Raw genomic sequence first — 12,920 nt, 5'->3', positions numbered from 1 at the left:
TCCCTTCAGCTGCAGGAGAATCTGGAAACTCAACTCGCGGCTCACCATGGGCAAGTGGAGCAGATTCAAGCACAGAGCCCTCGGCTTCGACAGTTGTCTCATTTATTGGCGAGACTTGGGGGGCACCACCCCCGTCAGTATCATTTTCCATCTCTGGGGCGACTGTCTCGCCGATAGGACCCTCAGCGTTTGCAGCCACCTCCTCGGTACAAACAGAATCCTGGTCAGGTTCAGAAATGTCAGAGAGCGGGGTTGGATCTAAAGGGAAATGGAAAGCATTGGCCAACAGTGGCTTACCTTTCGAGCTGTTAGGTCAATATCTGGTACGTGGTCACCAAGAGGAAGAGGCCCCGCCTCATTCACCTCTTGGACCTCTAGTGCCGCGAGAATCTCTGTCGTCATCAGTTCCTCATAAACGGCAGAAGTCTCAGACTGGCTTTCCACGCTTTCATCCTCCGAGGAGTCGTCATCAGAGATCGTTATTAGAATGGTAGGACCTTGCAGATGGTCTGTAGATGTGGGAGGCGGAAGAGGCGCCACGGGGTTAGTTGATGCTTGAACTAGCAAGAGAGTTGGCTCTTCTACAGTGGCTGAGGGTCCAGCCTCGCTCAGGCGAGAGGGATCAGTGGTCCTTTGACGCCTGTCAAAAGATACATAGTGAAAATCCTGCCCAGATTCTAAAATTTAAATAGGATAAGACAGGGCTGGAGTTTACCAATCGCATTCCCAGAGGTTCGTCATCTTCAAAACTCTCTTCGACGAATTGAGCTCGATCGCGTTTGCAAGCAAAGACAGCAGTGGCCTGTACAAGAAAAGAGTCATAACTCAAAAAGAGGGGAAGCACCAAATATACAAGTTTGGGATCGTTCTTAACCAAATTACCTCAGTGGGATCTTCATCATGCGAAGACTCTTCCTCAGAAGTCTCCTCTGCTATTGCCTTTTGTTTCCCGACTTGAGCAGAGGCTGTCCTGCTCCGGGTAGTTTGCTGCAAAACACACTCTGGAATAAGAGCGGGAAAATCAACATAAGGAAAAGGAATGGTGAAGAAAGACAAAAACTTACTGTTGCCCTAGGCTCGTGGATTTGTATCCCTGGTCGCGATGAGCGAGAAGGTAGAATAGGTCGCGGGGGTTGTGCTGTAGGGTTGGAGAAGCGCTCAAGAATCTTGCGGTCCTCCGGACCAGGACTACTCATGCCACGAAAGATCAGGACGAAGAGTTCGTCATGTGGTGGGTCCCAACAGTTCACGGACACTTCTTTCCACCAATCAGCATAATCATCGTCTACATCGTTGATGGGGTACCGCGCTCTGACCCAAGGGGGAATCACTATCAAAGTAAACCGACTTTGAAATGGGGCAGACCCAGGTGGGGCTAATCTCCGCCAAGAGGTGTAGTAATTGGCAGAATCAACCAGAGGCCAGGGTACCAACTGGGCCAACCCAAATTGGCGAGCAAAGTGGTTAGGGGCATAGAGCTCATAACTTACGCGATCAGTGGCAAGACGAATATCCAAGCAGGAGATGGCGCGACGAAAGGCCAGGAGGGCTCTTTCGCTATGATCCCGTCCACTGGGCAGAAAGCCATCATCAAGGGGAGGAGGGAATCGCCTAGAAAGGACTATTTTTGGGTCTGGCATCTCTCCCAGCAAGTACAAGTAAATAAAACACTCGGAGTAGGGTGGAGCTCGATACCTTACGTTGCGGCAAAGCCAGTTCCCCAAAAGGGAATCAACTGGAGGTTCCTTTGGAATATCACCGCGACGGAAGAGAGGGAAATAAATCTGCAGCCAAAAGGAAAGGATCCAGAAGGGGCCACTAATGTCGGTATCAAATAGGCGCATTACGGCTCTATAAAGGGAGCGATATAACGCACCCAATACAGGTTGCCCAAGGCCAACGCAAATACCATTGTAGAGAGCAGTGGCCAGAGAATTCCAAGGCCCAGTAGGTTTGTTGGAAAAAGTGCAAAAGATAAATTTGCAAAGCCAGAATTCCAGGAATGCGATACCTCCTGTATGGTCACGCCGGGTGTAGTAATAGTCGCGCCAGGATGGGTAGGATCTGCTGTGATGCCCTCGAACAGCCATATCCATTCTCAAAGAAAATTGAATGCCATCAAACTGACCATGCACATAGGGGTCAAAGTCAATGGGCAACCCCGTGATGGTAAGAACATCTAGCAGAGTTATGCTCATCTGCCCAAACCGAAAATCGAATGTATTGCTGGAGGTGTTCCAGAAGCAAAGAGCGGCGGCTAGCGGTGCAGGGCTAATATTATTGGGAAGACAGAAGCATAGATCGATGGTTTGGGTGATACCCACCGCATCCCATCGTGCCAAATCTCTCGCTCGGACCTCCTGATACCAAACATTTTCCTCGGGAGCGACGGTAGGCCAGTAGCCCACTTTCCTCCTTGGTCCCCAACTGCTAAAATCACCAGGCACCTGCCGAAGAGCCGTTATGGGACGACGGATGGGAAACCCATAATAGGCCATAGCATCATCTGGCAAACGATCGCGAGGTGTGGGACCCAGACTCGCTTGACCAAAGCCCATCAGTCGACTTCTCTCCTCTCTGGTCGTAGAACATCGAACACTCATGTTAGTTCGCCAGGCGAATGCGGCTTTCTCAGTGATTTCATCTGCCTGATCGATAACGAATGGTTTCTTGGATGCCATTTCTAGTGTGACGTCCCGAACCTAAATTTACCAGTTTACGAGTCTTTCGATGGGTAAACGACATTTACATTTACTTTTTTGGCTCCGTTTCGACATTTTAGGGGCCCTAAAAGTTGGCTTTTTGTTCGGGTCAAAATTTGAGAAAATGTTCTTCATGAAAGTTGTAGAGGACGTTAAACCGAGCGCGTGCATATGTGGTACGTAAAAATCGGAGTTCGTATGCGAAAGTTATAAACGAAAAGGTAAAATTACTGTTCATGGTAACTTTCTATAAATAGGACGAGTTACTGTGGTAACTCGTCATTTTCTCTCTCCCCGATTTTCTCTCCCTCTTCCCCCGCGTCGCCCTCTCTACTTCTTCTTCCGATTTCTTCACCGTCCGGCGTCCGATTGACGTGATTCCAGTTGTCCTTGGACCGTCTCTTCCTCCTCTACACGATGGTACCAGTGGGTATCGGCGATTTGGCCGGCAAACCCCGAATTTATGCAAGCATTGTTACTGTAGCAGTTTGCTTCTCCGGCGAACTTCTCCAGTTTCCGGCTATCTTCGGCGGTGAAATTGGCTCTATTAGGAGCGCCTCGGGTCACTGATCATCTTCCCTCAAGACTTCTAGTTGGAATTTCCACGTTTGGAAGGTGAATTTGAAGGATTTCCAAATTTGTGGGTTTGGAGATTTCCGGGTTTGTGTTCATCGGCAAAATTGGAGCATTTCAAGGTATTTTCTCACTTGGTCACAGTTATGAAAAGTGCTTAGAATGTTGAGATGATTCTGTGGTTGAAATTTGGTGGCCGGAGGAGGAGTTGGCCGCCGCATGAACAGTGTAGCTGCATGAATAGTGCGGTGTATGAACAGTGATTTATATTCTGTTTTTTTTAGCTAGTTAAATCCTATAAATATTGTAGAGCTTGTATATGAAATTTGGTGAATTTTGGAGAAGCTTGGAATTAATTATGAATTTTTGAAGTTTCGGGTTTCGATTATGAATTACGAGAATCCGGCCGTCGGATATCTCTCGGTTCTGCCTTGGAACCTTTAAATTAACGAAATGGTATTAGTGGTAAAATTTGGGTTGAATCAGAGAAGAAGTGGCGAGATGATTTATGAGGATTTGATTTTGAGAATCGTATTTAATTGTTGAATAGTTATTCACGAATTATAATTGTGTACAGGGCGATATACCGAACTATTGCTCGATGAAGGAACTCGTATGCGTGATCGCCTAAATAGTACTGTGAGTGGACATTTGTTTTTAAATTAATTATGCATGCAGTATTATTATTTCCTTCCAATTGAGATTTAAATTATGTTTTGAATTATTGGGTTTTATGGTTTATTGAGCGTTGATTTATCGGGATTTATTCATGAATTACGAGATTAGTATTGAAATTCCTTCCCGAGGGCTTTTAGTAGATTTTTGAGATAGTTATTCAGGAGTTATTGAGTTGAGAAATGATTTTCGGGAAGTGACTGATTAAGAAAATATTATGAGAATTATTGATTTCGAATATCAGTTGATACGATGATATACGAGTACGAAGGATTTAGTAAATATTTGAGCATAGTTGAATTATCGAGATTTATTGAGTTTTGAGCTTTTCAGCCTTGAAGTAAGATTGAGTTTTCTTTCCGAAAGCATTTATTGATTTACAGAGTATTTGATTTATGCTTTCGAGGATTTATTGAGATATTGAGGTATGAGTTAGCGGGATAATCCTGAGTTATGCTTTCAGTGGATTATTAATGATTTATTGAAGTATTATCGAGTTTATTTCCGAAAGCAGGTAATTGTAAGAGGCTGTTTCCAGTTTATTGAGGAGGCTATTCAGTTTATTGAGGAGGTTATTTACGGCGCATGCGCATATTACCTAGTTGGCAGTCCCTTCTAGGTAATAATCTAGTTGGCAGTCCCTTCCAGACTATATTCCGGTTGGCAGTCCCTTCCGATGCGTCATTTGGGTGGCAGTCCCTCCCAAATGGCATGAGATGGTTAGTTAGCAGTCCCTTCTATCCACCGCCTCCTATTCCGGTTGGCAGTCCCTTCCGATGTGTTATCTGGGTGGCAGTCCCTTCCAGATGACATGAGGTAGTTAGTCGACAGTCCCGTCTACTACCTGTGGTTAGTTGGCAGTCCCTTCTACTACCGCCTCCTATTCCGGTTGGCAGTCCCTTCCGATGCGTCATCTGGGTGGCAGTCCCTCCCAGATGGCATGAGATGACTAGACAGCAGTCCTTTCGAGTTATCAAGCAAGCCTCTTGAAAAGGATGTTTTTATAAGGATTGAGGATGAGATTTTAAGATGTTTTATTTCTACGCGATTAGATTGCAGTAAAGATGATGATTAAAAGTATTTTTCAAGATTGTTACTGCATGCGAGATTTTAGAGAATAACTTGGGAAAACATTAAGTTTTACTTATTCATTCGAAATTACTTATTTTTTTGTCCACTCACTCTAACGGATTTTAAATGTTTTCCCCTGGGCCCTTCGGTTTTAAATGCCCAGTTTGCAGGCCAGTTTAGCTTGAGGTCGAGCGTACTTGGGGTTGAGGCATAGCTGTCATAGCTTCCGCATTCTAAAAGTATCGGTCATTTATCTTGCTTTCTATTCTCTTGTTCGCCTGTACATTAGATTGCTCTGATAACCTATGAGATTAATATTCTTAAATTCAGAATTGTTTATGAAATGAGAGATGTGAGATGTTGTGATATAGGGAGCAGGGTGGCTCCAGGAGAATAAGGATGGATGATTTAGAATTGTGGATGTTTTTCTACAGGTTTTGGGTTGTCCATTTTTAGGGGAAGTTCTGTCAAATTGTTGGTAGAATTTCTTCTAAAGTGGGCCCCGCAGGGCCTCTTCGGATTTCAGGGTGAAATCTGGGGCGGGTCCTGTCAGTTGGTATCAGAGCATTAGGTTGTAAGATTCTGTAGACTTGTTTCGATCTAGTTACCTTATATGCTTGATGTTGCTCAGTACCTCCCGAGTGATGGCCCGACTGCAGCGGTTCCCCATCGTTTACTCTTCGGTGCTGAAGTATTCATCAAGTGTGTAAGGTACATGGTTAGTGATTTTCCTTCAGGTGCTATGCCTCTTATACGCCGACCTCATAGGGATTTCTCTGCGTATCAGGTTGATTATGTGTCTTACACCTTTTCCTGGTGATTGTGATGTTAGATTACCTTACAGGTTTGAGTTATGCTCCGAAATGTGATCCGAGGGAATGTGGTGGTTATCTCTCCCTCGATGCCAACAAGTTTGTTGGGGCAAGGTTTAAGGTGCAAGACTGGAGTTCGATTTTGTGTTTGATTGTTAGAGATGAGTGGACATAGCTTTGGGCTGTCTCTGTTTGCTATAAATTGCTTTGGAATCAGAATTGTTGATGGAAATGGAACTAATAATATTAGTGGTTCTGACGTTGAACCAAGTTTCAGGAGTTATGTTACATGAGATGATATGTTATATAAGCGACATTTGGAATATCATTGACAGTTGTTGGAGATTACTTGGTAATCACGACTGGTTATCTTGGGCCTTTGACCTAACCATGATATTTGGATTTCATTTTGTCCGGATTGGAAGAAATTGATTTTAGATACATTGACTTATAATTGATCCTTTTGAAGTTTTGGATCGTATTGAGTAAGAAGATAGACAGAATTTAAGTTTGATATAGTTTTATGTTTGAAACTTGAGTATTTAGTTGGACGCATAGAGCTTTACAATCGAGTTACGATCTTTGCCAGTATTTAATTGAGAAGATTAGAAACAACTTTTGTGTATGAGATTGTACCGATGTGTGTACTTGGTTATCCGTTTTTGGCTGTAATGGTTGTACCTAAAATCGGAGAATAGTGGTAGTGATATCGTTGGGTATTCATAATAGTGCAAGTGGAATTTACTTGTGATATTGAGTATGATTCGAGTTATAAATTGTGGAGCCTTGAAGATTAATTGTGATAGATTCTTGGTGAAGTTTTTGCTAGACAGTTGGATTGTGATATTGTAAGAGTGGTTAGTGGAATAACTTTGAGGAAATAAGTTTCCTAGTTGGCTCCGGAAATACTTCTAATTAAGGTTTGACCAAAATTCTTGTTATATGTGGGTCAAACGTAATGCGGTTTGTCTTGGCAGTGACGTATTTCAACAGTGATTAAATGGAGGAATTGGATCACCATGTGGTTGGATTAAATTTCAGATCCAGGTACTGCTTGGTGTGATACGAGATGTTGGACGGGTGTCTATTTTGCATCAAGGTTGTTGTTCGAGGAAAGATTCTGTGAACGGTGTTTTATCATCTAGGAAAATTGGTTGTTGCTTGAGTTGAATACGTATATTAACAGTTTGCTTTTGAGGAATTAAGTGAGTTTTACTACCTTGGTACCGTTGTTGGTGGTAATGGGTTAAACAGTTTGAAATTTAATTTTTACTTTGATCGATCTTTCTACCGTATGGTGGCCTTGATTGGAGAAGTATAGAAAGTTGTTGGTACGATTGATATTCGGTCACCATCACGGGTTTATAGGTACGATGACTTAGCAAGATGTTGGAGTTGAGTTTGAAAATTAATTGTTTGGACTTGGGTTTTATCAAAGGTTTCAACCGACACTTGAAGTATTAACTGTTGAGCTACTATGGTTGAGATGTGTTGTTGGATTAATGCTTAGCGAGATGAGGATTGAGAAATTTTGGTGCAATCTTAGTTAGCGCAGATTAGTTTTTGAAATTGTTGTTGTAGCTGGAATATTATTGAATAAGTGTTGTTAGAGGGTGGATCTTCAGCTACTTTATCCTCAATTCAGCGAAGACAGTGTGGCTTGGGGGTATCGGCAATGAGCCATGCAAGGAGAGTTGGCTATACTCAAGTACTTGCAAGTTTGACGTTGATTATTGGAATATTATGGTTTGGAAACGCGGAGAAGAAAGAATGGACTACTTTGCTAGCAGTCTGGTACAGCAATTTTGAACATGAGTAGGTGTGTGAAATGTGTCGCCTTATGGCCAGCGGGGTATATATCAAAGAAGTTTCTCTAGTTGACTTAGATGTCATCCCAAGGCTTTGATCAATGTTTTAGTTAGGTATCAAAGTAGCGCAAATGAAGTGTAGTGGCCCCATAACCTTCATGATTAAGAATTTATAGATTGATTCGAGGCTACTCTTTGATATGCTTGACAACTATGGGACCTCTACGTGCACGACATTCGATCAGAAATTTAAGCACAAACAGACAAAAAGCAAGTGCAGTTTTGTGGTTGCTAAGAAAATTGGTTGTTTCAGACATGTGGGTTATCAGTGAACATCTTGTGGTGTTTTATTAACTGTTGGACTTTCCATAAACCCGTGTACGAATTGAAATTGTATTAAGTGTGGGTAGATGTATTATCATCATGTTGTTGGTGAACAAGTGGATCTTCACTGCACGAGTTATATGAAAAAGAGTATGAATGCTACTATTCAAACTGAATAGTTTGTGATATTGATACCATGAGTAATCTGGACTAGTATTTGACCTAAATTTCTTGACGCCGGAGTTGTGTACTTGTGAGTATGTACTACTACATAGTTAGGTAAGACAAGGGTATCCGACTTGGAACATTGATAAATTTGGGGTTTTAAGTATATGTTTTTAGTTGCTTGTGTAATTGAGATTGTTGAAATTATCAGTTGCTCCAGTCGTTGACTTAAGATTGCAAAGGGAAAACTTAACCCAAAGAAGATTTGATTTTCGTTATGCAGTTTCAATGTGTAGTTCGTTCAAGTAACCGACCTTGATTTAGCCTTGAGTCTTTATTCTGGAAATTTTAGTAGGCGTTTCTGCTCACATAGTTGAACAGTTTACAGGTTGCTACAAACATAATGCTTTGACGATGTTCTTCCTCAGTTGTTAGGACTGTCAGTAATGAATGGAAGTAAATCTACCTACTATGACACTGAATTTAGTAAGAACACTATGAGAATTATTCAGATCACAATAATTGACTAGATTTCAGCTAGAGGGTTGTTTCTTATAAGGGTTGATCTCCCTGTCCTAATTGGTCACGTCTTGGATCAGTTTTGAAGGTAATTTCTACATGATTTGAGCAGATTTGCACATCTTTTCTGTGCCTTATCTTCGCCACTGCTGTAGGATTGATGTGCTATTCATCTTCGTGACTGTTTATTATGGATTAACGTGTGCACCCATCTCTACTTCAACAGTATGGAATTTCGAGGGCGAAATTTTTATAAGGAGGGGAGATTGTGACGTCCCGAACCTAAATTTACCAGTTTACGAGTCTTTCGATGGGTAAACGACATTTACATTTACTTTTTTGGCTCCGTTTCGACATTTTAGGGGCCCTAAAAGTTGGCTTTTTGTTCGGGTCAAAATTTGAGAAAATGTTCTTCATGAAAGTTGTAGAGGACGTTAAACCGAGCGCGTGCATATGTGGTACGTAAAAATCGGAGTTCGTATGCGAAAGTTATAAACGAAAAGGTAAAATTACTGTTCATGGTAACTTTCTATAAATAGGACGAGTTACTGTGGTAACTCGTCATTTTCTCTCTCCCCGATTTTCTCTCCCTCTTCCCCCGCGTCGCCCTCTCTACTTCTTCTTCCGATTTCTTCACCGTCCGGCGTCCGATTGACGTGATTCCAGTTGTCCTTGGACCGTCTCTTCCTCCTCTACACGATGGTACCAGTGGGTATCGGCGATTTGGCCGGCAAACCCCGAATTTATGCAAGCATTGTTACTGTAGCAGTTTGCTTCTCCGGCGAACTTCTCCAGTTTCCGGCTATCTTCGGCGGTGAAATTGGCTCTATTAGGAGCGCCTCGGGTCACTGATCATCTTCCCTCAAGACTTCTAGTTGGAATTTCCACGTTTGGAAGGTGAATTTGAAGGATTTCCAAATTTGTGGGTTTGGAGATTTCCGGGTTTGTGTTCATCGGCAAAATTGGAGCATTTCAAGGTATTTTCTCACTTGGTCACAGTTATGAAAAGTGCTTAGAATGTTGAGATGATTCTGTGGTTGAAATTTGGTGGCCGGAGGAGGAGTTGGCCGCCGCATGAACAGTGTAGCTGCATGAATAGTGCGGTGTATGAACAGTGATTTATATTCTGTTTTTTTTAGCTAGTTAAATCCTATAAATATTGTAGAGCTTGTATATGAAATTTGGTGAATTTTGGAGAAGCTTGGAATTAATTATGAATTTTTGAAGTTTAGGGTTTCGATTATGAATTATGAGAATCCGGCCGTCGGATATCTCTCGGTTCTGCCTTGGAACCTTTAAATTAACGAAATGGTATTAGTGGTAAAATTTGGGTTGAATCAGAGAAGAAGTGGCGAGATGATTTATGAGGATTTGATTTTGAGAATCGTATTTAATTGTTGAATAGTTATTCACGAATTATAATTGTGTACAGGGCGATATACCGAACTATTGCTCGATGAAGGAACTCGTATGCGTGATCGCCTAAATAGTACTGTGAGTGGACATTTGTTTTTAAATTAATTATGCATGCAGTATTATTATTTCCTTCCAATTGAGATTTAAATTATGTTTTGAATTATTGGGTTTTATGGTTTATTGAGCGTTGATTTATCGGGATTTATTCATGAATTACGAGATTAGTATTGAAATTCCTTCCCGAGGGCTTTTAGTAGATTTTTGAGATAGTTATTCAGGAGTTATTGAGTTGAGAAATGATTTTCGGGAAGTGACTGATTAAGAAAATATTATGAGAATTATTGATTTCGAATATCAGTTGATACGATGATATACGAGTACGAAGGATTTAGTAAATATTTGAGCATAGTTGAATTATCGAGATTTATTGAGTTTTGAGCTTTTCAGCCTTGAAGTAAGATTGAGTTTTCTTTCCGAAAGCATTTATTGATTTACAGAGTATTTGATTTATGCTTTCGAGGATTTATTGAGATATTGAGGTATGAGTTAGCGGGATAATCCTGAGTTATGCTTTCAGTGGATTATTAATGATTTATTGAAGTATTATCGAGTTTATTTCCGAAAGCAGGTAATTGTAAGAGGCTGTTTCCAGTTTATTGAGGAGGCTATTCAGTTTATTGAGGAGGTTATTTACGGCGCATGCGCATATTACCTAGTTGGCAGTCCCTTCTAGGTAATAATCTAGTTGGCAGTCCCTTCCAGACTATATTCCGGTTGGCAGTCCCTTCCGATGCGTCATTTGGGTGGCAGTCCCTCCCAAATGGCATGAGATGGTTAGTTAGCAGTCCCTTCTATCCACCGCCTCCTATTCCGGTTGGCAGTCCCTTCCGATGTGTTATCTGGGTGGCAGTCCCTTCCAGATGACATGAGGTAGTTAGTCGACAGTCCCGTCTACTACCTGTGGTTAGTTGGCAGTCCCTTCTACTACCGCCTCCTATTCCGGTTGGCAGTCCCTTCCGATGCGTCATCTGGGTGGCAGTCCCTCCCAGATGGCATGAGATGACTAGACAGCAGTCCTTTCGAGTTATCAAGCAAGCCTCTTGAAAAGGATGTTTTTATAAGGATTGAGGATGAGATTTTAAGAGATTTTAAGATGTTTTATTTCTACGCGATTAGATTGCAGTAAAGATGATGATTAAAAGTATTTTTCAAGATTGTTACTGCATGCGAGATTTTAGAGAATAACTTGGGAAAACATTAAGTTTTACTTATTCATTCGAAATTACTTATTTTTTTGTCCACTCACTCTAACGGATTTTAAATGTTTTCCCCTGGGCCCTTCGGTTTTAAATGCCCAGTTTGCAGGCCAGTTTAGCTTGAGGTCGAGCGTACTTGGGGTTGAGGCATAGCTGTCATAGCTTCCGCATTATAAAAGTATCGGTCATTTATCTTGCTTTCTATTCTCTTGTTCGCCTGTACATTAGATTGCTCTGATAACCTATGAGATTAATATTCTTAAATTCAGAATTGTTTATGAAATGAGAGATGTGAGATGTTGTGATATAGGGAGCAGGGTGGCTCCAGGAGAATAAGGATGGATGATTTAGAATTGTGGATGTTTTTCTACAGGTTTTGGGTTGTCCATTTTTAGGGGAAGTTCTGTCAAATTGTTGGTAGAATTTCTTCTAAAGTGGGCCCCGCAGGGCCTCTTCGGATTTCAGGGTGAAATCTGGGGCGGGTCCTGTCATCTAGGTCGCAAGGAATACTTCTCCATTACACCTTGATTTATAGCTCAAATATGTTTGGAGATTAATTTATTAGCTGGGCCAGTAAGTGGCCCTAGTTGATAATTAGTGAGTCTTTATTCCATCTTGAGAATCGCATCTAAGGCGACAGTGAAGATACTTCTCTAATACACCTTGATTTATAGCTCAAATATGTTTGGAGATTAATTTATTAGCTGGGCCAGTGAGTGGCCCTAGTTGATAATTAATGAGTCATTATTCCATCTTGAGAATCGCATCTAAGGCGACAGTGAAGATATTCCACCTTTTCCTACCACCGCAGGGCCAGCATAGTGGCCTGATGTTTTTTAAATAAAACATGATTAAAACCGATGAGGTTTTAAATGCTAAAGTTGCAGCAAAATATGGTGTTTTCACTTGGTCACACATCATGATGACGATAGCCATGATCCAATCATCCTCTTTGGCATAAGACTCGCGAAGGATTAAATGAAAGCAAACAGTTTGCTATTTTGCATCTTATTTCGCCAAGTACTATAGGCCTTGATCTAGCCAGGAAAGCGGCTCCAACACCTACATTTGAGAAAATCAACAGAGAGCCAGCAAACAAGGCAGATACTTGTTGCTATACACATGGCGAAGCTACCACCAAGGAAGAGAAGGATCCTCATTCGCGATCAAAAGCAGTCTCCTTCGCATGGGGGGCACGCAAAAGTTTTGATTGCCTACAACCTGCCTAAGTTTCGCTAGATCCATGGGGGCAATAAAGTTGGCAAAGGAAGCGTCAGTTCATGACAAAGGCATTTCAGATTACGGCATTCAAGCTTTATGGCCTATTTAGAGGCCTATATGGAAACAGTCAAGCCAATACAAGTGGTTTTGGAGCGACAACATTATAAGAGTAGTGCTGATTCAAGACCTCTTCAGTCAAGACGAAGACCTTTGACTTCGAGGTCTGGGGGGCAATGTTTGGACCCAAAATGAGCATTTTGGCCTGACAAGGCACGTCTTGGAGAAATTGAGCCAATGTCAGTGGCTCAAGCTATATATTGTCGACAAGTTCAAAATATATATTTAGAGGCTAAATAAAGCCTACTATGGAAGCATGGA

General features: G+C 41.8%; 2 long non-coding RNA genes across 2 annotated transcripts; both read left to right on the top strand.

Moving 5' to 3' along the window:
• Positions 1 to 3,010: 3,010 nt before the first annotated feature.
• Positions 3,011 to 5,252, top strand: LOC133741509 (uncharacterized). The gene is made up of 3 exons (XR_009861976.1): positions 3,011 to 3,397; positions 3,853 to 3,914; positions 5,185 to 5,252. It is a non-coding gene; the product is annotated as an uncharacterized LOC133741509 (long non-coding RNA).
• A 3,987-nt stretch (positions 5,253 to 9,239) lies between these two features.
• On the top strand, positions 9,240 to 11,674 carry LOC133741359 (uncharacterized). The gene is made up of 3 exons (XR_009861839.1): positions 9,240 to 9,626; positions 10,082 to 10,143; positions 11,424 to 11,674. It is a non-coding gene; the product is annotated as an uncharacterized LOC133741359 (long non-coding RNA).
• Positions 11,675 to 12,920: the final 1,246 nt, after the last annotated feature.

The sequence above is a fragment of the Rosa rugosa genome, chromosome 3 (genome assembly GCF_958449725.1).
Source record: "Rosa rugosa chromosome 3, drRosRugo1.1, whole genome shotgun sequence".
Lineage (NCBI taxonomy): Eukaryota > Viridiplantae > Streptophyta > Magnoliopsida > Rosales > Rosaceae > Rosa > Rosa rugosa.
This window is presented reverse-complemented; position numbering and strand designations above follow the sequence as displayed.